Source organism: Mesocricetus auratus, unplaced genomic scaffold (assembly GCF_017639785.1).
Source record: "Mesocricetus auratus isolate SY011 unplaced genomic scaffold, BCM_Maur_2.0 Super-Scaffold_100007, whole genome shotgun sequence".
Lineage (NCBI taxonomy): Eukaryota > Metazoa > Chordata > Mammalia > Rodentia > Cricetidae > Mesocricetus > Mesocricetus auratus.
Genome location: NW_024429191.1, coordinates 86,378,064 through 86,405,108, shown reverse-complemented (window position 1 = coordinate 86,405,108; position 27,045 = coordinate 86,378,064). Strand labels below are relative to the sequence as shown.

The following is a 27,045-nucleotide window of genomic DNA, read 5'->3' as shown; positions in this document are numbered from 1 at the left end:
ACACAAAGAGAGAGAGAGAGAGACAGAGAGAGAGACAGAGAGAGAGATAGAGAGAGAGAGACAGAGAGAGGGAGGGAGGGAGGCATAGAGAGAGAAATAGTTTGTGGACCATAAACTTGAACATTGATTCTGTCCATCATAGACAGTTCCAGTTAGCAACACAGTGCTGTATGCTCACATCACACAGGGGTTACCTCCAGACTAAGGACAATCTCTGTGTCTACACCTTTAAGATGATCTTCAATCAGAGACTGAGTGTCATCACGGTTGTGCTCATCAACACCACCATCATTTTCCTAGATGCAAGACCATCCCATTCCATTTCTGTCCTTAACACTCAGCCTGGCTTATCGTAGTGATAGTCTCCAGCATGGTACCCAATTATCACTGAATTCTCATAGTCACATCCATGCACACATCAGATAGGGCCAGCTTGAATGAGAATGACTCGCTGGTGAATAAGACATTATAGAAATGACAAGTGTGACTCTTCAGGCAAGCTCATAAGCATAAGCCTTGCTTTGTCTTGGCTTTCTCTCAGCTCACTCTGGGTCACCATGTTATGAAGACACTCAAGCAAAGGCCACATGGTGAGCATCCTGCTAACCTGTAGTGAAAGCAGAACCTGAGGATTGAAGAAAGTCCTTAGTCACATGCTGTCCCACCTGCCCTCATGGACTCTGTCTCATGTGGGACCCTGATCCAGGACCACCAAACTAAGCTTCCCTGGGATTCAGGGCCATAGAAATCAGAAAATATAACACCGCTTATTGTTATTTCAGTGACTCAACTTTGGGTTAATTTGTTACATAGCAAAATACAAGTTATGAATCCTCCGTAAATGCATGATGAATGGAGAGAATAGTGCGCAGACAACAGATGGATACATATGATTACACTCAGACATAAGCCAGTAGCTGCTGTGACTCAGCTCTATCAAGAGATAAAACTGTCATGTCTTACCAAAGCACCTCAATTCCATTCCATGAATGAGGAAGAAGGCAGATAACCCAACATGTCTCTCACTACATCCAAGAAACTTATTTCCCTGCAAGGCCACCAGGAAAGATATTTCCCCAGCATCCAGATGCCCAAAGTCCATTTCTTTGAACCCCAACCTTAAACAGGTTCTTTACCCATTGGGAAGTTCTTCCCTGATTTCTCTACCTGGTGCTTTCTGTTCACATTTTACAAAATATGGCTATAGAATTATTTCTGCCATGAACAAAGGAATCCTTATAAATACTTAAGGATCTCTGGACCCCAGTTTAAGAAATTCTGAACTGTCTACGTGGTAGAATAGTGTACAATCATTTGATGGGCTATGGCATGGCTTTTAGTCTTGCTTAGTGTTAATGTATTCATTAGCATGAACAAGGCCCTGGGTGTCAGCCCCAGCACTGTGGGGAGGAGGGGAGGAAGGGGAAAACAGGGTAAGGAATATTGCTGATAACAATTCGTGACATGGAAAGGAAATGTGTTCATAATAATGTACTGCTGGGCAATCTTACTGAAAGTAATATACAGATTTAACACAATCCCCATTAAAATCCCAGACAATTCTTCACAGACCTTGAAAGAACAATTCTCAACTTTATATGGAAAAACAAAAGACCCAGGATAGCCAAAACAACCTTGTTCAACAAGGCAACATCCGGAGGCATCACCATCCCTGACTTCAAGTTGAAAACAGTTTGATATTGGCACAAAATAGACAGACCAATGGAATCGAACTGAACATCCTGACATTAACCCATGAACACCTTATCTTTGACAAAGAAGCTAAAATTATACAATGGAAAAGAGAAAGCATATTCAACAAATGATGCTGTCATAACTGGAGGCTGACATGTAGAAGACTGCAGATAGATCCATGTCTTTCGCCATGCACAAAATTTAAATCCAAATGGTTCAAAGACCTCAACATAAATCCAGTCACACTGAACCTCTTAGAAGAGAAAGTAGGAAGCACCCTTGAACAAATTGGTATAGGAGACTGCTTCCTGAACATAACATCAGTAGCACAGACACTAAGATCGACAATTAATAAATGGGACCTCCTGAAACTGAGAAGCTTCTGTAAGGCAAAGGACACAGTCAGCAACAGAAAAAGACGACCCACAGATTGGGAAAAGATATTCACTAACACCACATCTAATAGAGGGCTGATCTCCAAAATTTACAAAGAACTCAAGAAGCAAGTCTCCAAAATACCAAAAGATCCAATCAAAAAGTGGGGTACAGAACTAAATAGAGGATTCTCAGTAGAGGAGTCTAAAATGGCTGAGAGACACTTAAGAAAGTGCTCAACATTCCTAGCCATCCAGGAAATGCAAATCAAAACAACTCTGAGATACCATCTCATTCCTGTCAGAATGGCTAAATCAAAAACTCCAATGACAGTTTATGCTGGAGAGGATGTGGAGAAAGAGGAACACTCCTTCACTGCTGGTGGGAGTGCCAACTTGTAGAGCCACTTTGGAAATCAGTTTGGAAATTCCTAAGGAAAAATGGGAATCAGTCTACCACAAGACCCAGCAATTCCACTCTTAGGCATATACCCAAAAGATGCACATTCATACAACAAGGATGTCTGTTCTACTGTGATCACAGCAGCATTATTTGTAATATCCATAACCTAGGAGCAACCTAGATGCCCCTCAACTGAAGAGTGGACAGAGAAAATGTGGTACATTTACACAATGGAGTACTATTCAATGGGAAAAAAAATCAATGGAATCTTGAAATTTGCAGGCAAATAGATGGCACTAGAAGAAATCCTGAGTAAGGTAACCCAATCACAAAAAGAGAAACACGGTATGTACTCACTCATTTATGGATTTTAGACATTAATCAGGGGAGTGCCAGCATATAATCCCATTGCCAGAGAGTCTGGAAAACACAGCCTTCATCCAGTGACTGATGAAAGCAGAGGCAGACACCCACAAACACTGAACTGAACTCCTGGAATCCAGCATCAGAAAGGGAAAACTGATGAGCAAAGGAGTTAAGAGTGGGCTGGTTTAACCCATAGAAACTGTTGACCTGAACAAGGGGGGGCTCTTGGGCCCCAGACTGATGGCTGTGTAGAAAACTGACCCAGACCCCCTGAATGTGGGTGTCAGTAAGGAAGCCTAGGTAATCTATGGGGCCTTTGGTAGTATTTATCCCTGGCGTACAAATAGACTTTGAGTGCCCATCCCACAATGAGGGATGCTCTCTCAGCCTGGACTCTTGAAGGAGGGCCTAGACCCTACCCTGGATGACATGACAGACTCTGGAGATCCACCATGGAAGGCCTCACCTTCCCTGGTGATCAGAGTGGAGATTGTGGGGGGGACTGGGGAGGTCTGGTGGGGAGGGCGGGGGAGGAGGGGAGGAAGAGGAAGCTGGGATTGACATGTGAAACAAGCTTGTTTCTAACTTAAATAAAAAAAGGAAAAATAATAACCTGCTAACTACAACAACAAGGCGGTTCTGATGGGCACAGGCAGATGACTTAGAGAATGATGTGCTTTCTGTACAAGTATGAGGACCAGAGCACAGTTCTGCAGTACTCAGAGAAAGGTCAGGTAGGTGTGTGTGGTGACTGCCTGCCTGTGATCCCAGCACTTGGGGAGGTGGATACAGATGATCCATGGACCACCCTGGCTAGCAAGATTAGCAGATTCAGTGAGCTTGCCAGAGACCTTGCCTTGTAAATGAAGTCGAGGGTGATCAATGAAGATGCTCTGTGTCAACCTCTGGCTTCCTCACTCACCCCTTCACCTGCATACACATACACCCATATGTGCAAACATGTATATAGACACATACTTCATATGTGCACACATGCAATAAATAAATGAATAAATAAATAAGGAAAGCTTCTAAGAGAGCAAACCCATATATGCAAATATACTATACAGTAATGTTAATATTATTAGGTATGATATCATTGTGTGTATAAATATATGAATGATAAGGTACACTCCCATGCACAGTTACATATATTTAGAGGGAACAATTGGTCCGCCAAATGTGTGGGGTTTGCATGTGTATATTCAATCAACCATGGGGAAAACAAATTATTCTTGCATGGGACATAAGAGGGTCCTTTTTATTATTGTTGTCCCCCAACAATATAATATGGTAATTATTTACACAACATTCACATTGTATAAGAGATTATGAGTGACGCGGACATGACTTAAGATGCACACGAAGAAGAGCACAGGTTATATGCTAAGATTACACCACTTACATTAAACTTGAGCTCCCCAGATTTGGGAGCCCACGGGGACAAGGTGTTGTAGAGCCAAACCCAAGTGCTCATCAAGGGATGCCTGTATCCAGAAAATGCTAAGGATTTTCTTCTTTAGATAAGATAATATGACTCATTTTTTAAAAGTTGGGTTTGGGTTTTCTTTTTTGTATTCTGCAACACCCCAGGTTGTCCACTACGTGTGCACATATTGCTTATAATCAGAATAAACATGATTTTTCTCAACAGAGAAACAAATGGCTGACTCCCCAGCTAGAGGAGGGATCCTGCTCAGGAAGGCTGGAAGAACAAAGGTCCACTCGTGCCCCTTAGTCCTTGCGGTTCCCCACAGTCACAGAACAAGGCCTGACAGGGAGTAGGGCCTGGCTAGGCTCCCACCGGCATGTGGCCCAAGGGCCACCATCTGGAATGGAAGGTCAGAGCCTTTTCCTTCCAACACAGCAGGAGCGGGATGGACCAGAGGTTGGGAGAGTAGGAAGAAAGCCCAGGGACTCAGAACTAGGTCACCAGGAAGCTGAGGAAATAAACAAGGGGTTCCTGTGGAGGAAAGGGTCCCTTTGATCCCAGGATGGGAATAGGAAAGACCAACTCTGGGAAGAATGACCGGGTCTCTGTGACATCCTAGGTCCCCAGCAGGCCTTAGAAACACACAGCAAGGAAGGGAAGAAGCCTGCCAGCCTCCCACTCTCCATCCCTCACCCGAGCACGCCACAGGTCAGCCACTGACCCCGGCTGCCTAACCCACGTTCTATGGCCGGCCACAGCAGACCTCAATGTTGCCCCTACCTGACACCAGCCACGGGATTGTCCTTTCTTCAGCTCTGCTATGTGACCGACTCTCTTTCAGGAGTTTGTTCACATCTCTGTCATCCAAAGCAGAGTAACCTGTGCTAGGCTTTGTTTTTAAATAAGTTTAAAAAATTAAATTGTAGTAAAGTATACATAGCATGAAGTTTACTATCTTACCCATGTGTAAATACAAAGTGACTATTCACAATGCTGGGCAAGTTAGTCACCACCATTCCCCAACTCCTTCCCTCCTTTCATACTGAAATACTGTCCCCACCCACCAAATACTCACTTCCAACTCTCTCTACATTGTGAAAGCTGCCACTGTTATTTTTTATTCCCTCTATGAGTTTGGCTACTCCAGAAACCTCACCTAATTGGACTCCTACAACATGTGCAACATGTGTCCCTTTGAGGCTGGCTTGTTCATTTAGAATAATGTTCTCAGGGTTCATCTATATTGGAGCATGTGTGAGAGATTCCTTACCTTTCAAGACTGAACAATATTCCACTTTTTGTACAAACTACATCTCATCTATGCCTTTGCCTCTTGATGAACACCTGAGTTGTTTCCTCCTTTGAGCTATAGTATTATTTAGAATGCTGCTGTGGAAGTGGGTGTGCGTGTGACATTTTGATTTTAGTAAATTGTATTAGTTACTTTTCCCTTTGTTGTTAGAAAAGTCCCTGAGAAAGGCAAATTAAGGAAAGACAGAAGGAAGGATGGGTGGAAGGAAGAAAAGACAGATGGAAGGAAGAAAAGATGGATGGATAGAAGGGAGGAAGGATGGATAGAAGGGAGGAAGGATGTATAAAAGGGAAGAAGGAAGGAAGAAAGGACAGAAGGAAGGAACAGAAGGAAGGAAGGAAGGAAGGACAGAGGAAGGATGGACAGAAGGGAGGAAGGAAGAACGGAAGGGTTTATTTTGGCTCATAGTTTGAGGGCACAGTCCGTCGTTGTGGATTTTTTGGTTTCAGAACTCCATGACTTTCCAGATTGTGGGGATCCCCAGTCTCTTGTCTAAGGAAGGTGCGAGAAAAGGTCATCCCTGATCATGCTTCCTATCTTAGGTAGGTTCCTGTTACCATGAAGAGACACAGTGACTATATCAGCTCTTGTAAAGGAGAACATTTCTTTCCTTGGGGCTGGCTTACAGGACAGAGATGTAGTCTGTTATCATCGTGGTGGGAAGTACGGCAGCGTGCAGACACACATGGTACTGGAGAGGGAGCTGAGAGTTCCACATCCGGATCAGCAGGCAGCTCGAAGGGACAATGACACTGTGCCAGGCTTGAGCACTGAAACTTGAGCCCACCCCCAATGACACACTTCCTCCAACAAGGCCACACCTCCAATAATTCCCCTTCCTAGGAATCTATGGGGGCCATTTTCATTCACACCACCACACAACTAAAAAAAAACAAAAACAAAAAAACAAAAAAACCAAGGGGTATGGTTTCGTCTTACTGAATATTTCCTGAAGTAGGAAGAAAAAAATGCCAGCTAAAGAAGTCCACATCTGGGTGCTAGAAAGTCAAGGACACAGATGAAGCAAATCCATTCCAGCAGACTGTGCAGACTCCCGCTCATTGCCCACCCTTCTTCCCACCCCACTCCCACTCCCAAAACTCACTTCCGGAGGGGCCTCGCCTCCAGCAGGGTTTAGAAGCCAGAGACACTCTTTGTTGCTGTGTCTGAGAACCCTGCATCCAGACACACGCTCCCTATAAGAGGAAGTAGACAGAATGAGACAGGTGGCATCTCAGACTCCCTGGACCTCAAGATACCTGTCATAGTCAAGTACAACAGAGTCAGAGACTGGTGGTCCTGGAGTCCTCTCTCCTGGGCGCAAGCAGCCAAGAGTTGACTACATGTCACCACACACACACACACTTCCTCATTCCCTTTGGCCGCTCAAACTAGTGGTGATGAGCAAGGAATGCCTTTGAGGATTACCTCCATACCTGCTAGCCCATGGCCTCCGATAGAAGATCCCCAAGCTTGAAAACAGTATCGACTTCCTTTTTCTTTTCTTTATTTTATTAGTATTTGTGTGCATGCATGCACACATGTGCGTGTTTGTGTGTGCGTGCGTGCGTGCGTGCGTGTGTGTGTGTGTGTGTGTGTGTGTGTGTGTGTGTGTGTGTGTGTGTGTGTGTGTGTAGGCAAGAGATCAATGTCAGGTATTTTCTTCAAATGCTTCTCCCCATCATACTTTGAGACAGGGTTTCTCACCAAACCTGTACCTCACCTTTTCGGTTACTCTGGCCGGCCAGGGAGCCCTGAGAGCCTGCCAGCCTCCTCCTTCCCAGTGTTAGAATTACAGGCTTGTACTTACGTGGAAGCTGGGTATTGGATTTAGGTTTCATGTTTATAAGGCAGGCCCTTCACTGGCTAAGCCATCATCTCAGGCCTTCGATTCCCTTTTCCTAATAGATCTACCTAGGACCTCCAGATGTATGGCTACTCTTACCACCCTGCTCCGTAACGATGGGGTCCTGTCTGTCTCCCGACTGGCCTACTGAGACCTCCAGGGCCTACTAACATGCTTGGCAGCACGGTATTCACAGTCCTACCTACGATGAGTGAACAAGAAGGGTTGTCATCGTGGGAGTAGGCCTATCCTACTCCCAAGCTAGACTTTAGCCACCAGGTCCTCAGGCCTACCTGACTGTTTGGTGCTAAGAGAAATCTGCCCCAGATGTCATTTTGCCATCCCAACATCTCCATGTGCTAGGCAGGGCTGTGAGGAGGGCAGTTGCTGCTTGCAATTAAGTCTTCTTGGTGTGACTGTCATACACAGAAAACCATTATTTTTGTCTTTATGTAGGCTTGGCTTTCTCCAACATACCTTTATCCCATTTGACCCACGAGGACAGAAGCTCGGCTTTTAAATTCACAGAGTTACAACTGTTTTTTAAGCAAAGTCCCGAATGACAGAGACAGAGGAAAAAAGCCTGTCTCTGTCTATTTTGCTCTTCAGGAGTTGGATTGACAAATTGTCAAATTGAGAATAATCAGCTTAGACTATCTATTTACTTCTGAGACTTCTCCAACATAAGGAACCACCTCAGGGCGTGAGTCATCAAGCAGGCACAAAAGGAAGAGAAGGGGCTTCGAAATTAAATGACAGAGGTCTGGAGTCTCTGTTCAGGTACCCACAGCTGTGTGACTCTGGGACAAGGCTGTTAGGGAGACACCATGCTCCCTCTGTCACAGGGGGTAATGCTATAGTGTTCTTGTTGTGTTAGAATTTCAGGATCTAATAACAACTGTGCCTGTAGTATGTACCAGGCACAGTGTAGAGCCCAGAACTGTCGAACCCTTTGACATTGCAACACGGTGTTGCCATCTACAAACATATTGGATCATCGCCATAGCTATCCTTGGACATATGAGTTAATGGGCAGCAGGATGGGCATACCTGGTAGGCAATCAACATAGACAGCTTTGCTTGGAAGTCAACCAATGGGACTCCAGACTGAGCTCAAGTGAACTGACTGCTCTGTTCATAAAATGTAAGTGCAAAGGGCTGGACTCTGAGCTTTTGTCCTACTGACCTGACAGTTCCTGGTATGTACCTCACTTCCTCATCCCATAGACTCGATGATCATAGCTGACACAACTTAAGATTAGGCTCAGCTGTATAGAAAAACGACCTAAAACAACAGGAAATAAAACAGTGTCAACTCCAACCCCAAGCTAAACTTCAGGTGCCAGACTCCCTTTCTTTCTCCTTAAGTTAATTTTCTCAGGGTATTTTATGCTAGCAGCAGAAGTACAATTAATACAGTGGTCCAAAGAGACTCCTGGTTTCAAGATAACTAAGTCTGCAGTGCCTTCCTCCTCTTTCTCTTTGTCCTCTTCTTCCTCTTCCTCTCCCCTTTCTCCTCCTTCTCTTCCTCCCCACTCCTTCTCTACCACACCTGACCACAAGCTTCTTGTGTTTTCTTGCTCCACCCTTTACCCAATAGCCAATGTTGTGTTCAGTTGAAACAATCATGTTACATTCATAAAGTCAGACTGGTAAGGCAGCAGGATCACAGCTTCCTTTCAAAGATACGTCCTGGCTTGGGGGTGGTTGTGGCACATCTTTAATCCCGGAACTCTGGAGGCAAAGGCAGGAGGATCTCTCTGAGTTCAAGGCCAGCCTGGTCTACATAGTGAGTTCCAAGTTGGCAAGGACTATCTTGAGAGACCATGTCTCAACAAGCAAATATACAGCAACAACAACAAAAAGACTTCTAAAGAAATGTCCAGGAAGTTGCCCACAGAACTTCTGTCTTCATTCCACTGATGGGAATTTTGTCATATGGTTTCACTCAATTACTAAAGAGGTTGGGAAATAGCATTTTCATCTTAAACAGTCACGCACACACTAAAATTTGTTAAGGCCTGGGAGTTCAGTGTGGGGACAAAGCGCTTGCTTAGTAAGGGGAGGCTCTGGATTCAAGCTCCATCAATGGAAAACAAACAAACAAAAACCAAACAACAACAATAATAATTTTTTTCAAAAATTTTATGAAAACGAAAATCTGCTGGAAATTCACCGGCCCCTGATACAGCGTCCTCTTGCTCTGCTTCCTTGCTTTCCTAGTAGTCTGTCCACTCATGAATTGAAGGGTCGGTCACTTCCACGAGAAAGGATTACTTTCTTCCCAAAGGCCTGTTTGTTCTTGTAGAACATTTGTCTCTGGTTGGGCTCACACATTTGGTGTGATTACTTGACTCCTCAATCCTAAAGAATTAGCTAGATGTTAAGGCTCATGTCTGTAAGCCTAGAACTTGAGTATCCTAGTCAGGAGGATTGCCATGAGTTTGAGTCAAGCCTGAGCTTCATAGCAAGACTGTCTAGAAAAAATGAGGAGGAGGGTGTAATAAATGTGAACAAATATGATGAGGACAAGGATATTGTTTGACTTTATATACTACTTTGCTCTCATTGCTTAGTATAAATTAAAACATAGTCAGCACACAAGTCAGTGAAACGATGAGTTTAAAGGAAACTGCTCTTTCTATAGACCTATGAAGTCCCTCTCCTCTTTCTTCCCTTCCCCTCCTTTCCCACTCCACATACACATTTAAAAGGAATAAACATGAATGAAAATACTACTATAACATACATGAATATGAAAATAATTATGCTGAGCAAAAGAATTCAAGAAAAAGAGATTACTATGTGATTTTTGTGACTCTAAATTTCTAGGAAATGCAAACTAACCTGAAGTGTCCAGGAAATAGATTTGTGACTGCATGGGAACCATGAGGGATTGGGCAGAGAAGGAGAGATTAAACATAAAGACACTTAAGAAAATCTGGATCGTGGTATGGGGGCAATGGATGTGTTTCCTGCTGTGCCTGTAGTGTTGAGGGTTACCAAAATACATTTAAATATGTACAACTTATTTTATGCCATTTTGCTTACACAAGGTTCTAGTAAGACATTTATTATAACATAAAAGAATTGCTGTCAATTGTCAAAGGATTAGCATACCAAATACAAAAAAAAAGATAAAATAATAAGCCTTACTTAGTAAAGAGAGTAGCCTAAAATGTGTTTCTAGGCATGTGGTTCAACATATTAACAGACTTAAAGTCACCATGGGATCTCAGTAAATGAAAAAAAAAACAATAAATATAACATTAACAAATCAGTAATATACAGGAATCCTCTCACTGAATAATTTTAATAAATTATTACTTTCCATAAATGAATAATTTCTACCTAATACAGACACATTATATTTTCTGTTAAAATCATAAATGAGGGCTGGAGTACTAGCTCATTGGTTAAGAGCATTTGCTGCTTTTATGAAAGTACTGGATCTGATTCCCAGTACCCACATGGTGGCTCACAACAGTTTGTCACTTCAGTTCCAGGAAATCTGATGTCTCCTGGTTTCTGAGGGCACCAGGCACATTCATGATACACATACACACATGCAGGCTAAACGTACCCATACGCCTTTAATTCCAGCACTCAGGAGGCAGAGGCAGGAGGATCTCTGAGTTTGAAGACAGTCTGGTCTACAGAGAGAGTTCCAGGACAGCCAAGGCCACATAATGAAATCCTGTCTTGAAAAACCTCACAAAAATCAATAAAGTTAAAAAAAAACAATAGAAAGATGGTTTCCATCACTGCTTCATCCATATAGTCAATACTGGACAAGTGGCTTGAGCCAATGGAATAGGGTAAGAAAAGTAAGTGATGTGCAATCTGAAAGCTTATCAACCAGATTGGAAAAGACATGTTATCAAAAACAGAAAGTCTCTAAAACTACATGAACACTAGCAAAATGATGAGAATTTCTCAATGTGGGATATTTTGGTAGGAATCAAAGCGTACAAGGGTCTATCATAAATAAACCTTGTTACAGTAGCAGTAGTAATAAGTAGCTGGTGTCCAATAAAAACTGACTCTACCAATTCAACATTTAGTATTTTAAAATGAATTATACTTTATTAACTACAATATCATCTGTGTATAATTGCAATGTAAATGATATAGTATAGTACATTAACTGGATCTGTGAGCTCCACACTGTAGATTCAACCTTTTAGAGACCTACAGAATATGGCATTTAAAGTGGTTTAGGGTTTTTCATGACTGAGACACAACTGACTGGCAACACCAATTACTTCAGAGAGGAAGATGGGCATCGAAGGAACTTGTTATGTAATTTGCCTTTGACATAGCAAGACTAGGCATTTGGGCAAGAAACTGCTCTATGCTGTCCAAACTGGACAAGCAAGACTCACAGAAAAGTGACTACTAAATTTTACTAAAACAAGATGGGACAGTCCTATAGGGTTCCTGCTTCATGGAAGAGTCTTCCAGACATTTTACAGGACATAGAAAAAAATGACTGATAAACTGCCAATACAGGTGGGACAGTTTGAAATTTCCTGCTTCACTGAGAAGTCTGCCAGACACACTGTGGCCTATGGGCTGAAGATAGATGCTCCAACATTACAGAGGAACTTTGGATGACTGTCCAGACAGCAAGATGTCTCTGTCAATTCTAGAGTTTACATATTATCCTTCTGTGGTCTTTGATGGAGTTGGAGACAGATAGTTATGGTTATGATTTCATTAGTTATGATAAAAGATGTTACATATAAGACTTTAGACTCAAGATAGGATAGATGATAGAATATTTTCTTTAAGTTTTGCCAAATGTTAATGGACTAAATATTGTTAACTATAATAGTTCTTACTTGATAACTGCTTTTCATATATTATTTTACTATGTTAATGTTAAAAACCTTCTTTTTATTTAGACAGAAAAGAGGAGATAATGGTGATGTCCTTCTATATACGTTTCTCTTATTGGTTGATGAATAAAACACTGTTGGGCCAATGGTCAATGAGGCAGGAAGATAGGCAGGACTAGGAGAGGAGGAGAAGTCTGGGAAAGGTAGGCAAGAGAGCCCACCAGCAGAGTCGCCATGTAGCAGGCAAAGGAGTTGTAGGTCCAGCATTCTCCGGTAAGCCAAGACCACATGGAAGTACACAGATTAATAGTTATGGTTAATAATTAATACAGAGCTAGCCAATAAGAAACCCAAGATATCGGCCAACAGTTTCATAATTAATACAGCGTCTGTGTGTTCATTTGGAGCAAGGCGACCACGGAACCAGGCGGGAAATCCCATAACAAATTTCAGATGGAAAATAAGCGGGAGTGTCAGTTTGTTTGTTTCAGGAGTGTGTCTCCTAGTAGGTTGTCAGTGCTCTGGTGTATATGAGCAGCAAATAGACTCAGTGGGTCATTAAAATAAGCAAAACAAAGACGTGAAATTAAGAGGTCACAGAGTGGGGTAGAGAGTTCTGGGAGAAGTTGGAGGTGAGAGGTGGAGGTGAATATGATTTTAAAAATACTATATATGTGTATATATAATTCTTAAATAATAAAAATTTTAAAAATTTACAATAGAAAAACAGATTTTGAAGTGAGTGTGAAAGTGGCATATTTTACCAATTTTAGTTTTATGTTAAAAATACAAAATTAAAAAGAATTATAGCAGCACTTAACTCTCAGTTATTCCATAAACAATACAGAACAATAACTATTTCTACAGTGTTTGCCTTGTATTAGAAGTAGTCTAAAGTACACAGTAGGGTGTGCATAGGCCATATGTGAATACATGCTGTCCCGGTTAGATTTTTGTCAACTTGACACATAGAGAAACCTCAACTGAGGAAATATATCAGATTGCCTATGGGGCATTTTCTTGATTAATGATTAACGTGTGAGACCCAACCCACTGTGGGCAGTGTCACCCCTGGGCAGGTAGTCCTGGCTTATACAAGAAAGCAGGCTTAGAAATCTAGGGGGGCAAGCCTATAAACAGCATGCTGCTTCACGGTCCGTGGTCTCTTCTTCAGGTCTGGCCCAGCTTGAGCGCCTTCTTTGGCCTCTCCTATTGACAGAATGTGATGGGGTTTTGTAAGCCAAGAGAACCTTTTCCCCCCACGAGCCGCTTTCAGTCATGTCTTCATCATAAAATTAGAAAGCCAACCAGGATGTGTGCCATTTCACACAAAGGACCTATGCATCCGTGGATTTCTATGACTAATCGTTTGGGGATACAGAAGGACAACTGTTTAAATAGCCTTGTCACAGTGCACAGAATATGCAGGTGTAACCCCCCCTCCCTGGTGGTCTGCATCTAATGGGTTGTGGCTTGCTGTCACAGAGAGTTATAGCCTTTGTATTATTACTTACAACAAACATGCTCCATCCCTTCATGAGGGTGTGTCTTAATTCCTTGCATCAGACAGAGGAGATGAAAGTTTTCTTTAGACTCAAGGAAGTTGCAATGTTTACATCTCAGAAGACAGACATGGTGGATCCTAAAATGCTTTGGGTGGAGAAAAGCAGAGGTTTTAGATTATAGATACTGTTTTCCAAGTTTACAGCAGTCTTGTGAGGCAAGCACTATTATTATCCAGGTGCCATGGTTAGGGAAACTGAGGCATAAATCACCTTTCCCAGAAACATACAATTACTAAGGGATGGAGTTGGGAGTTGGGATTCAGCCTCCATCTATTGGATGTTAGCACCTGAGTTCTTTTGTTCTCTGGTCTGAATTCCTCTAGAAGAGAAGGAGGAGGAAGGAGGGAGGAGGAAAGAGGAAGGAAGAGTAGTAGTAGTAGTAGTAGTAGTAGTAGTAGTAGTGTAGTAGTAGTAGTTGTGTAGTAGTAGTAGTGTAGTAGTAGTAGTAGTGTAGTAGTAGTAGTAGTAGTAGTAGTAGTAGTAGTGTAGTAGTACTAGTAGGAGGAGGAGGAGGAGGAGGAGGAAGAATTACTCTGTTCTTGTTTTTCACTAATTATCATTTTCCCTGACTTTTTTTCTCAATATATGTTTTTATTTAAATTAGAAACATGAATGTTTCACATGTCAGTCCCAGCTCCCTCTCCCACCCCTCCTCCCTTGTCACTCCACCAGTCCCCCAGCCCACCACCCAATCCCCACATCATTCCCTAGGGAAGGTGAGACACTCCTTGGGGGATCTCTAAAGTCTGCCATTTCATCCTGGGCAGAACCTAGGACCTTCCCCATGTGTCCAGGCTGAGAGAGCATCCCTCTGTTTGGAATGGGCTCCCAAAGAGAATTACTCTGTTCTTAATGACTACCTCAGACAGAACAGTTAAGTCAGTCATTCATACTGGCAACAACACCAAAATAGCATCTTTGAAGTGATATAGGACTGAATTCCTACTCTGACATTTCTCTTTGAATAACCTTAGGAAGTTTGTTACTTTACTTGTAAAATGATAGCAAGAATAGCAACACAACAACTCGACATGCTACTACATGCATGCAATCTCAGCATTTAGAAGGCTAAAGCAGTGGGATCATGAATCTGAGACCATCCCAGGGCTCAAATGAAACATATTGGGGTTCAGACTAGCCTTATCTACACAGCGAGATCTTGTCTCAGAAAAACAAAAACCAAATCAAAACAAGACACATGTTCACAGTCGTTCTGAAAACCATTTTGCGTGGAGTAGAAGAGAGTCAAGTCCTGAATGAATGTGTGCTATTGACATGAGAACAACCATGTCAAGGACCATAGTTTCAGACCCATGGGAAAATGGCAAAACCTCCTCCATGGGATGAGTGAGGGGAATTGCAACGCCTTCCCCTGGGTCATATATAGGTGCTGACAGTGTTGCAGAAAATGTCCACCATAGTTTCACCCCATGCATGCTTAAGACCACACAATTGCTTCCCTATGAAAACCACTTTTACCAAGATTAGCTAGTCCCATCTCCCTGATCTGTCTGTATCCATAAATTCTGCCTCCTTTTTTATCTGTATGTAATAACCCTGCCTCTTTGTTCAGCTGTGTGTAATAACTCCACCTCAATAGCCAACTGTATGTAATAAAGACACTAAACTTCCAAAGTCCTAAAACCAAGGAGACATCAGCTCAGTGAGCATGCTGAGAGCCAGGATTGCTTTTCTCAATGCAAGGATCTAGGGCTCCCTGGAGAAAGGGTGACTTCTAGGATTTGGGCTTTCAAAATAGATGAGCCTACTTCTGTCACAGCCACATGCAGCTGAAAATAAAATCCTTCTTTACTTGACTTTGGGCAACAGCTATCAAAAGCCTTAAGAGAACAATTTCTCTAACAAAATACAGCAGATATTTTATACCAAGTTTGGCCCAGTATTTTTTTGTATGGGGCAAACAAAAAAATTTTTTTACATTTTTAAAATAATTCATGACTGAGACCACATGTGGCCTATAAAACTTAGTATTTAGTAGTATTTGGAGAGAGTCTTCTGACTTGTTTTTGTATCATTAGCTACCTGTGTGCAGAAGAAAAAGCAAACATGGTTAAGGAAAAGAGATAGTGCTGCCTCTTTATCCTACAACCATGGCACTGCAGAAATAACCACCCTTTTTTAAAAAAACTATTTAATTCAGAAAAAAGAAAACAATTAGTGCTATCCATTTGTGTAAAGGTGTGCGACCACCCACTAGAGCATGGTCAATATACCAGGGACAATACCCTGAAGGAAAACTGACTCTTCCTTCCATAGAAGTCATCAATAGCCAATACCTACTCAGCTAGGAGTGGGGGCTCATACATCCCTCTGTTTTAGTTAGGGTTTCTATTGCTGTGAAGAGACACCATGACCACGCCAATTCATATAAAGGAAAGCATTTAACTGTGGTGGTTAGCTTACAGTTTGAGAGGTTTAGTCAATTGTCCTCATGGCAGGAAGCAAGTCAGCATGTGTAAGTGGATTTTTCTATCCCGCTAGCCAGCTCCCAAATAACCACATGGAGACTTCTTATTAATTATGAGAGCTCAGCTGATAGCTTAGGCTTGTCCCACTAGCTCTTATAACTTTAATTAACTCGTTTCTATTAATCTATGTGTTGCCACATGACTCATAGCATTTACCTGTCCTCTTGTATGTCCTGCTCCCTCTCTGTCTGTCTGGCAACTCCCCTGACTCTGCCCATCTTCTTTCCCAGCATTCTCTCTGAATCTAAAATCCTGCCTAGCTACCAAACAATCAGCTTTTTATTAATAATGACAGCAACACATTTTCACAATGTGCAGAAAGATTATTCCACAGCAAGCATGCCAGCAGATATGGTGCTAGAGAAGGAGCTGAGAGTTCTTACATTTGACTCACAGGCTACCGGAAGTGGTCTGTCTCACTGGGCATGGTCTGAACATATATGAGACCTCAAAGTCCACCCTTCATACTGGCACACTTCCTCCAACAAGGCCACACCTACTCCAATAAGGCCACACTTTCTAATAGTGCCACTCCCTCACCATTAGGGGGCATTTTCTTTCAAACCACTACACCCTCATGTGCTGGACTTGTTGACTGACTTGATCTTGTACAGGTCTTATTCAGGTAGATGCAGCATCTGGGAGTTCATGAGCACAGCAGTCCTGACATGCTCTGAAAATATTGGTTTGCCTCAGTCTCCCGGACCTTTGACTTTTATAGTCTTCCCACCCATTCTTCCACAATGTTTCCTGAGTTCTGGCAGCAGACCATATGATTGATGTAGATGTCCCAATTACTGATGAGCATTCCATGGACACATATTCTCTGCATTTTAACTAGTTGTGAGTCTCTGCAGCAACCACTTTGCACTGCACAAAGCTTGACGACCTTTTAAGATGATCTTAACATGCACCATCCTGAGACCCTAGGCTTATGGTTTCCATGTGTGTGCTTAGTGTGTTGCTTTCAAAGAGTAGGCTGCAGAAGATGAGGGAATGTGACTGTATGCAGATCGAGTGTCCCTTACATGCAATGCATGGGGTGAGAATTACTTCAGATTTTAGAGTTTTACATATTTTATAATATTTGCTTAGATGTTACATAGCTCAAGTATCCTAAATCCAAAAGTTCAAAATTAAAAATACTCCAAACTACAAAATTTTTAGCTGGGTTTGATAGTTCACGTCTGTATTCTCTTTCACTTAAGAGGTTGAGGCAGGAGAATTGTCATGGTTTCCATGCCAACCTGGGCCACAGAGTAAAAGCCCTGTCCAACAACTGGCAAAAACCTACCTTACTGGAGACTCTAGTGGGAAGGGGCATTTTTCCTCTCAGGCCTTTGTTGTGGAAATCTATGGGTAAAATATTAGGTAAATTAGGTACATGGGTATGTGTGTGGGGGAGTGCTTCCTTGTGATGGTGTGTGTGACAGTCAGAAGTTGACACTGGGTATCCTCCTTCATCACTCTCCATCTTATGTTTTTTTACCCTTTTTTAAATTTAAATTAGGAACAAGCTTGTTTCACATGTTAATCCCAGTTCCCTCTCCCTCCCCTCCTCCCTGCTCCCCACCGGCCCCTTATCCCACCCCTTACTGCTCCCCAGGAAGTGTGAGACCTTCCATGGGGAATTTTCAGTCTGTCATATCATTTGGAGAAGGGCCTAGACCCTTCCCTGTGTGTCTAGGTTGAGAAGTATTCCTCTATGTGGAGTGGGCTCCCTAAGTCCATTCATGTACTAGGGATAATGCTGATCCACTACTAGAGGCCCCATAGATTAACCAGACTTCCAAGCTGACATTCTCATTCAGGGGGGTCCGGAACAGTCCTATGCTGGTTTCCCAGCTATCATTCTGGGGTCCATGAGCTCCCCCTTGTTCATGTCAGCTATTTCTGTGGGTTTCTCCAGCCTGATCTTGACCCCTTTGCTCATCACTCCTCCCTCTTTGCAACTGGATTCCAGGGTTCAGCTCAGTGTTTAGTTGTGGGTGTCTGCTTCTGCTTCCATCAATTACTGGATGAAGGTTCTAGGATGGCATATAAGGTAGTCATCAATCTCATTATTGGAGAAGGGTATTTAAGGTAGCCTCTTGACTACTGCTTAGATTGTTAGTTGGGGTCAGTCTTGTAGATCTCTTGACAGTTCCATAGTGCCAGATTTCTCTTTTAACCTATGATGACTCCCTCTATTATGGTGTCTCTTTCTTATTCTCCTCTACTCTTCCCCTGAATTGATCTTCCTGCTCTCTCATGTCCTCCTCTCCACTACTCTTCTCCCTTTCTCTTTCTCCTAACTCCCTTTCCCCTCCCCCACGCTCCCAATTAGCTCAGAAGATCTCATCCCTTTCCCCTTCTCTGGGGGACCCTGTATGTTTCTCTTAGGGTCCCCCTTGTTTCCTAGTTTCTCTGTGGATTATAGGCTGGTAATCCTTTGCTCTAAGTTTAAAATCCATATATGAGTGAGCACACACCATGCTTGGCTTTTTGTGCCTGGGTTACCTCATTCAGGATGGTTTCTTCTAATACCATCCATTTGCCTGCAAATTTCAAAATTCCATTGTTTTTTTTTCCACTGAGTAATACCCCATTGTGTAAATGTACCACATTTTCTTTATAAATTATTCAGTTGAGGGGTACCTAGGTTGCTTCCAAGTTCTGGCTATTACATATAATGCTGCTATGAATGTAGTTGAACACATGTCCTTGTTGTATGAATGTGAATCCTTTGGGTATATATCTAAGAGTAGAATTGCTGGATCTTGTGGTATACTGATTCCCAATTTCCTGGGGGAACCGCCATACTGATTTCCAAAGTGGCTGTAGAAGTTTGCACTCCCACCAACAGTGGAGGAGTGTTCCCCTTTTTCCACATTCTCTCCAGCATAAACTGTCAGTCATTGGTGTTTTGATTTTAGCCATTCTGACAGGTTCGAGATGGTATCTCAGAGTTGTTTTGAGTTGCATTTCCTTGATGGCTAATGATACTGAACACTTTCTTAAGTGCTTTTCAGCCATTTTAGATTCCTCTATTGAGAATTCTCTAGTTGTGTACCCCACTATTTAATTGGATTGTTTAGTGCTTTGGTGACTAGCTTCTTGAATTCTTTGTATACTTTGGAAATCAGTCCTCTGTCAGATGTGGGTTGGTGAATATCTTTTCCCATTCTGCAGACTGCTGTTTTGTCTTGTTGACTGTGTCCTTTGCCTTACAGAAGCTTCTCAGTTTCAGAAGGTCCCATTTATTAATTGTCGATCTCAATGTCTATGCTACTGGTGTTATGTTCAGGAAGCTGTCTCCTGTACCAATTCGTTCCAGGGTACCACCTACTTTTCCTTCTAGGAGGTTCAGTGTGGCTGGATTTATGTTAAGGTCTTTTATCCATTTGGGCTTAAGTTTGTACATGGCAACAGATATGGATCTATTTTCAGTCTTCTGCATGCCAGCATCCAGTTATACCAGCATCATTTGTTGAAGATGGGTTCTTTTTTCCACTGTATAATTTTAGCTTCTTTGTCAAAAATCAGGTTTTCATAGGTGTGTAGGTCTATATCAGGGTTTTCAACTCGATTGGTCTACCTGTCTATTTTTGTGCCAATACCAAGCTATCTTCAGGACTATAACTCTATAATATAACTTGAAGTCAGGGATGGGGGATACCACTTTGCTGAAGGTGTTTATCAGCTGTAGGAGTTCCCTGGTAGAGTTTTTCAGGTTACTTATGTAAACTATCATATCATCTGCAAATAGTGGAAGTTTGACTTCTTCTTTTCCAATTTGTATCCTCTTGATCTCCTATTGTTATCTTATTGCTCTAGCTAGAACTTCATGAACAATATTGGAGAGGTATAGAGAGAGTGGACAGCCTTGTCTTGTTCCTGATTTTAGAGGAATCATGTTACATTTCTTTCCATTTAGTTTGATGTTGGCTGTTAATTTGCTCTATATTGGCTTTTACTATGTTTAGGTATGTTCCTGTTAGCCCTTTCTCTCCAAGACCTTTATCATGAAGGGGTGTTGGATTTTGAAAAAGGCTTTTGCAGCATCTAGTGAGATGATCATGTGATTTTTCTTTCTCAGTTCATTTATATGGTGGATTACATTGATGGATTTTCGTATGTTGAACCATCCCTGCATCCCTGGGATGAAGTCTACTTGACCATGGTGGTTGATTTTTCTGATGTGTTCTTGGATTCGATTTACCAGTATTTTTTTGAGTATTTTTGCATCAATATTCATGAGGGATATTGGTGTTAGTTCTCTTTCTTAGCTGTGTCTCTGTGTGGCTTGGGCATCAAGGTTATTGAAGTCTCGTAAAAAGAGTTTGGCAATGACCCTTCTGTTTCTATTGTGTGGAATACTTTGAGGAAAATTGGTATTAGCTATTCTTTGAATTTCTGGTAGAATTCTGCACTGAAGCCATCTGGTCCTGGGCTTTTTTTGGTTGGGAGACTTTTGATGATTGCTTCTATTTCATTAGGGGTTATAGATTTATTTAAATTGCTTATCTGTTCTTGATTTAATTTTGGTAAGTGATATCGATCCAGGAAATTGTCCATTTCCTTTAGATTTTCGAATTTTGAGGAGTACAGGTTTTTCAAAGCATGACCTGATGATTCTCTGGATTTCCTCAGTATCTGTTGTTATATCCCCCTTTTCATTTCTGATTTTGTTAATTTGTGTGTTCACTCTCTGCTGCTTGGTAAGTTTGGATAAATATTTGTCTTGTTGACTTTCTTGATGAACCAACTCTTTGTTACATTGATTCTTTTTGTATTGCTTTCCTAGTTTCTACTTTATTGATTTTAGCCCTCAATTTGATTATTTCCTGGTGACTACTCCTCCTGGGTGAGTTTCTTACTTTTTGTCCTAGAACTTTCAGTTGTGCTATTCTCCAGTGTTTTCATGTAGGCACTTAGTGCTATGAACTTTCCTCTTAGCACTGCTTTCAAAGTGTCCCATAAATTTGGGTATATTGTTTCTTCATTCTCACTGAATTCTAGGAAATCTTTAATTTCTTTTTTTTTTAATTTCTTCCTTGACCCAGGAATGATGCAATTGTGCATTGTTCAATTTCCATGATTTTGTAGGTTTTCTGCAATTGTTGTTGAATTCTAACTTTATAACATGGTGATCTGATAATAACAGAGAGTTATTCCAATTTTTTTGTACCTGTTGAGGTTTGCTATGTTGCCAAGTACGTGGTCGATGTTAGAGAAGGTTCCATATGGCACTAAAAAGAAGGTATATTCTTTTGTGTTTGGATGGAATGTTCTACAGATATCTGTTAAACCCAACTGGGTCATAACTTCTATTAGTTCCTTGTTAAGTTTCTGTCTGGTGGTCCTGTCTAGTGGTGAGAGTGGGGTTTGAAGTCTCCCACTATAAGTGGGTTAGGTTTTATGTGTGATTTGAGTTTTAGTAATGTTTCTTTTACAAATGTGAATGCCTTTGTATTTGGGGCATAAATGTTCAGAATTGAGATTTCATCTTGATGAATTTCTCCTGTGATGAAAATGAAGCGACTTCATCTCTTTTGATTGGTTTTAGTTTAAAGTCTAATTTGTTAGATATTAGGATTGCTACACCTGCTTGATTCTTGGGTCCACTTGATTGGAAAATCCTTTTCCCAATCCTTAACTCTGAGGTAACGTCTGTCTTTGAAGTTGAGGTGTGTTTGTTGTAGCAGCAGAAGGCTGGGTTCTGTCTTCAAATCCATTCTATTAGCCTGTGTCTCTTTGTGGGCGAGTTAAGACCACTAATATTGAGGGATATTAATGACCATTGATTATTCATTCTTGTTTGTTTTGGATTTGTTGTTATTGGTGGAATTGTATGTGGATTTTCCACCCCTTTTTTTCTTTTGGCATTGGTAAATTGGAATATATATTGCCTATGTTTTTCTGGCTGTAATTAACTTCCTTGGGTTGGAGTTTTCCTTCCAGAACTTTCTGTAGGGCTGGGTTAGTGAATATGTATTTTTTTAAAAAATTATGAAGCTGTTGGCCTTGTTTGTTTCTTACTGGCTAGCTCTGACTTAAGTATTTACCCCATAATTGTTAATCTAAGTATTTCTCTTACTGGAGAAATTTCCGGGCTTCCTACCCCATGGCGGTTACATCTCAACTTCCTGTGTTTCTCCTTCCCAGAGTCCTCCTCGAATATATATTGTTTAAATCTGGTTTTGTCATGGAATATCTTGTTTTCTCCATCTACAGTGACTGAAAGCTTTGATGGGTATAGTAAACTGGGTTGGCATCTGTGGTTTCTTCCTGTTGGTAGAATATCTATCCAGGACCTTCTGGCTTTCAGGGTTTCCATGGAGAATTCAGGTTTAATTCTGATAGGTTTGCCTTTATATGTTACTTGGCCTTTTTCCTTAGCTTCTCCTAATATTCTTTCTTTATTCTGCATGTTTGGGGTTTTGATTATTATGTGGGGAGGGAACTTTTTTGTGGTTCACTCTATTTGGTGTTCTGTAAGCTTCTTGTACTTTCATTGGCATGTCTTTCTTTAGGTTGGGAAAGTTTTCTTCTATGATTTTGTTGAATATGTTTTCTGTACCTGTGAGGTGGGTTTCTTCACATTCTTCTATACCTGTTATTCTTAGGTTTGGTCTTTTCATGGTGTCCCATATTTCCTGGACATTTTGTGTTAGGAATTTGCTGGACTTAAGATTTTCTTTGGTGGATGAATCTATGCCTCCTAGTGTATCTTCAATGTCTGAGATTCTCTCTTCCATCTCTTGTATTCTGTTGGTTATGCTTGCATCTGTAGCTCCTGATCATTTACCCAGCTTTTCTATTTCCAGCATTCCCTCAGCTTATGTTTTCTTTATTGTCTCTATTTTAGTTTTCATGTCTTGAACATTTTGAATTGTTTCCTTCATCTGTTTGATTGTTTTTTCTTGGCTTTCCTTAAGAGATTTGCTGATTTCTTATATTTGTCTGTTTTTTCTTTCATTTCTTTAAGGGATTTTTCTCATATCCTCTTTGAGAGCCTCTATCATTTTCATGAAGTTGTTTTTAAGGTCATTCTCTTCTGCTTCATCTGTGTTGGGATGTTCAGGTCTTGCTGGTATAGAGTCCCTAGACTCTGGTGGTGTCACATTGGTTTTTCTGTTTTTGAGTGTGTTTTTATAATGTCTTCTTCATATCCTTTTTCCAGTGGGTGCAGAAGGAATCTCTTCTTCTCATGGTGGGTAAGGGTCCAAGGTTCCGTTCCAGTGGTTGTAAATAGGGCCAATATTCTGATGGCTCTCCTCTTCCTGTGGATGGAGGCAGGACTAGTACCGGGGCCTTGGCAGTCTCTGGATGAGCTGGACTGCTGGGGTGGGTTCTCCAGTGTGCAGTCCCCAGGCCTTAGGCTGCTCCAAGCAGGGCACTGGAAGGAGGGCCGGAAACAGGCCCAAGCTTACCTTGTTCCTTGGTCGGAGAAAGGGACTACGAAGCTGGCAGTCTCTGTGTGGGCTGGACCACCAGGATGGGATCACCAGTGCACAGTACCCAGTCCTCAGGCAGCTCTGAGCAGGGCACTGGAAGGAGGGCGGGAAACCTCCCCCTTATGCTTTGAGACAGGGTCTCTTACTGAACCTGGAGCTTCCCATTTTAGTTAAGCTGAACAGACAGTGAGCCCCTTAGATCTGCTTGTCCCCTCTACTCCTGCTGCCAGTGCAAGAGTCACAGATACACACAGCCACACCCAGCTTTTATGTGGGCTCTGGGGATCTGAACCCAGGTCCTCATGCTTGTACAGCCAGCAGTTTGCCCACTGAGCTGTCTCTCCAGCCCTACAGTTTGGATCTCAGTATTCTCCAAGAGTAAAGACTTGGTCCTCGGCCTGAAGGTGGTGGAGACCATTAAGAGGTAGGGATCTACTGGGAAGTCTGAGGTGTTTGAGGAGATGCCCTTGAAGGACTGTGGGACACTGATCTCTTTACATCTCTTCGTGCTTCCTTCTGCCATAATATGAGCAGCCTGCCTGACAGCTCACACTTGCTGTGTTTGATCCCTCACCCTGGGACCAGAAGAAAGAGGCCAATTGAACATGGGCTGAAATTTGGACAACTCTTAGCCCAAATAAGCCTTTCCTCTTTATAAACTTATTCAGTCAGATATTTTGTTATATCAACAGAAAACTCACTGGTATAAGAACATATGGAAGAATTGCTGGGCGTTGGTGGTGCATGCCTTTAATCCCAGCACTCAGGAGGCAGAGGCAGGTGGATCTCTGTGAATTGGAGGCCAGCCTGGTCTACAGAGCGAGTTCCAGGACAGCCTTCAAGACAATACAGAGAAACCCTGTCTCAAAAAAAACCAAAAAAAAAAAGAACATATGGAAGAATTAAGGAATCTGAAAGCCTACATTTTAACTCATAACAGTGCATCAATTTTTGTTTTTCTTTTAGCCATGACAAATGTATGGTTGGGAGGTATCCCCAAAGTTAGAAGCCTCATTCCCCATCTGGTAATGTTGGGAGGTGGAGCCTATGGGAGGTGTTTAGGTCATGGGGCAAGTCTCCAAGAGCAGATTAATGTTACCATCTAGGGATTGGGTCAGCTGCCACGAGAGTTGCGATATAAGCAAGCCCGCCCCTCCTGCTGCTTTCTTCAGCAGGCTCTCACCCGACTTTCTGCTTTCTACCTTGCAACAAGGAAAAATGATGCTGATGTCACACCCTTAGACTCCCCAATTTCTGCTATCATGAACTAAATAAACCTCTTTCTCTTAGGGCTGGGATCCAACTTGGCACAGCACTTGCCTAGCATATACATGGTCTGGGTTCAGTCCCCAGTACCACAGATTCCTTCTGCTGTAAGTTACATAGCCTTTGTATTCTGTTATAGTAGGAAAAAAACCCAGGCATATTACAAGAGGCTAACAACAGGAGAAACTGGAGGCGGAGTGTATGGGGACACTATTGCCTTCACGAATGTTCTACAAGTCTAAAAATCTTCAAAAGCTAAAAAGCCATATTAAAAATTATCCTACCCTCGCGCATTTACATTCCAGAGGCTGGGAGGGGGCCAACTAGCAAGAAACAAGTGCACATAAGTTACATGTTGGGTTGGGAGAAGATCGGTGCTTCATGGGCAATCTGCACTCTGAATCTTTTGGTGGGATGGTTTTGAGATATAAAGATATAAAGAAAACAATGCTAAAACTCATTGTGTTGTGAGCAGAAGCACAATTAAAATATTTCCAACAGAGAGCCTACAAGACAAGGTGGCACCACACAGCACATCTAAGACCCGAGGCTATGTGCCTTTCTAGAAGTTTCCCGAGAAGCAAGCTTTCAAAGAGCCTGGCTCTGTAGTAGCTCCATTTTAATATTCCCGTGGGAAACAGTGGCACGTAAACTGGGCATCAGTCTCAGATCAACCAGCAAACAAGATTATATATTGCAACCCATTTACAGATAAACCGAGGCTTGAGGTGCTTAACAACTCCGTAAAGTGCTTTCTCGTTACAGGGGTAAGCATGAGACCCTAATTCCGTTCCCCAGAATCCATGAAAAACAATTGGTTGTGATGGTGGACACTTGAAATCCCAGTGCTGCAGAGACCTCTGGGCTTCACCCGCCAGCTAGCAGAGACAAATTACCAAGTTCTAGGCCAGAGAGCCCTTGTCTCAAAACAAGGTGGGTGGCATCCTGAGGAACAGCATACGATGCTGACCCCTTGCCACCACACACATGTGTACACACATGCATGCTATTCTCACATGTGCCTCTCCCCACCCAAGAACCTTGCCCAAAGCATGGAAGGGAAGCATGATTTCTCTGTAGCTCCTTCTGGCTATCTTCCAGCAATGGTAACCAAAGCACAAGGCTGTGCCAATTCATTCATTGTGTTCTTGGCAGCCAGTGAAGCCCCACACACTATACTCCCCTAATGTAGGCTGGCCAGGTACACACTCACACACACACACACACACACACACACACACACACACACACACACACACGGGGGGGGGGAGTGTGGACGGAGGGAGGGCAAGAATGTAAACCCAGCACATGCCAAGGAACCCCAAAGCCTCCATTGATGTGGCCTCAGAGGAAGCCAGTGTTGAAAGCAGACACACACAGACCGCTGCTGGTGACTCACGGCTTCTAGACCCCCCCCCTTCTAGGCAGTTGCACAAACTTTTCCAGTGTATTGAAGTCTTGGAGGAACAGAGCTTCCTGGAAAGATATCAAGGAAAATGTTCTAGGAGCCAGGCAGCAAGCCTAACTCAGGGAGTCCTCAGCGCCCCGTTCTGAGGTTTCTCTCTCTCTCTTTTTCCCCTCAGCAATTCCTTTCAATTTTTTCCCTCTCGCCACTGACCTTGTTGGAGTTGCGAGCTCCCTCCCCTTACACCGGAGCACTTCTGTAAATGTTTCTGCTCTTTGTTCTACTTCCTGGCCTCTTTGAGCTTGACTGTGATGTCTGCTCACTGAGGCCCTTCTCATCCAATTGCTCATTGCCTGCACATCCTCTCCCCAGGTATCAAAAACAAGGGCAGCCGGGCCTGGAGGGCCCCTCATTAGACAGAGGCGGCGGCCGCTCAACCACCAGTCACAAGCAGAGAGGGCGAGCCGACTCCACGAATGACCAGTATTGAAAAGAAAGCTCCAGGGGTGAGTGAGAGACACAGACTGGCAGAGTCTAAAGCAGAAGGTTAAAAATAAAGAATAGAGCGAAAAAAGACCACCAAAAAAAAAAAAAAAGATCTGCTTTTTGACT

At 42.5% G+C, this 27,045-nt stretch overlaps 1 long non-coding RNA gene across 1 annotated transcript; it reads right to left on the bottom strand.

The window, feature by feature from the left end:
* Nucleotides 1-13,090: 13,090 nt before the first annotated feature.
* LOC121141195 lies at nt 13,091-26,784 on the bottom strand. Its single transcript, XR_005878082.1, has 3 exons — nt 26,647-26,784; nt 13,784-13,919; nt 13,091-13,478 (listed from the first exon to the last, which is right to left on the bottom strand). It is a non-coding gene; the product is annotated as an uncharacterized LOC121141195 (long non-coding RNA).
* Nucleotides 26,785-27,045: the final 261 nt, after the last annotated feature.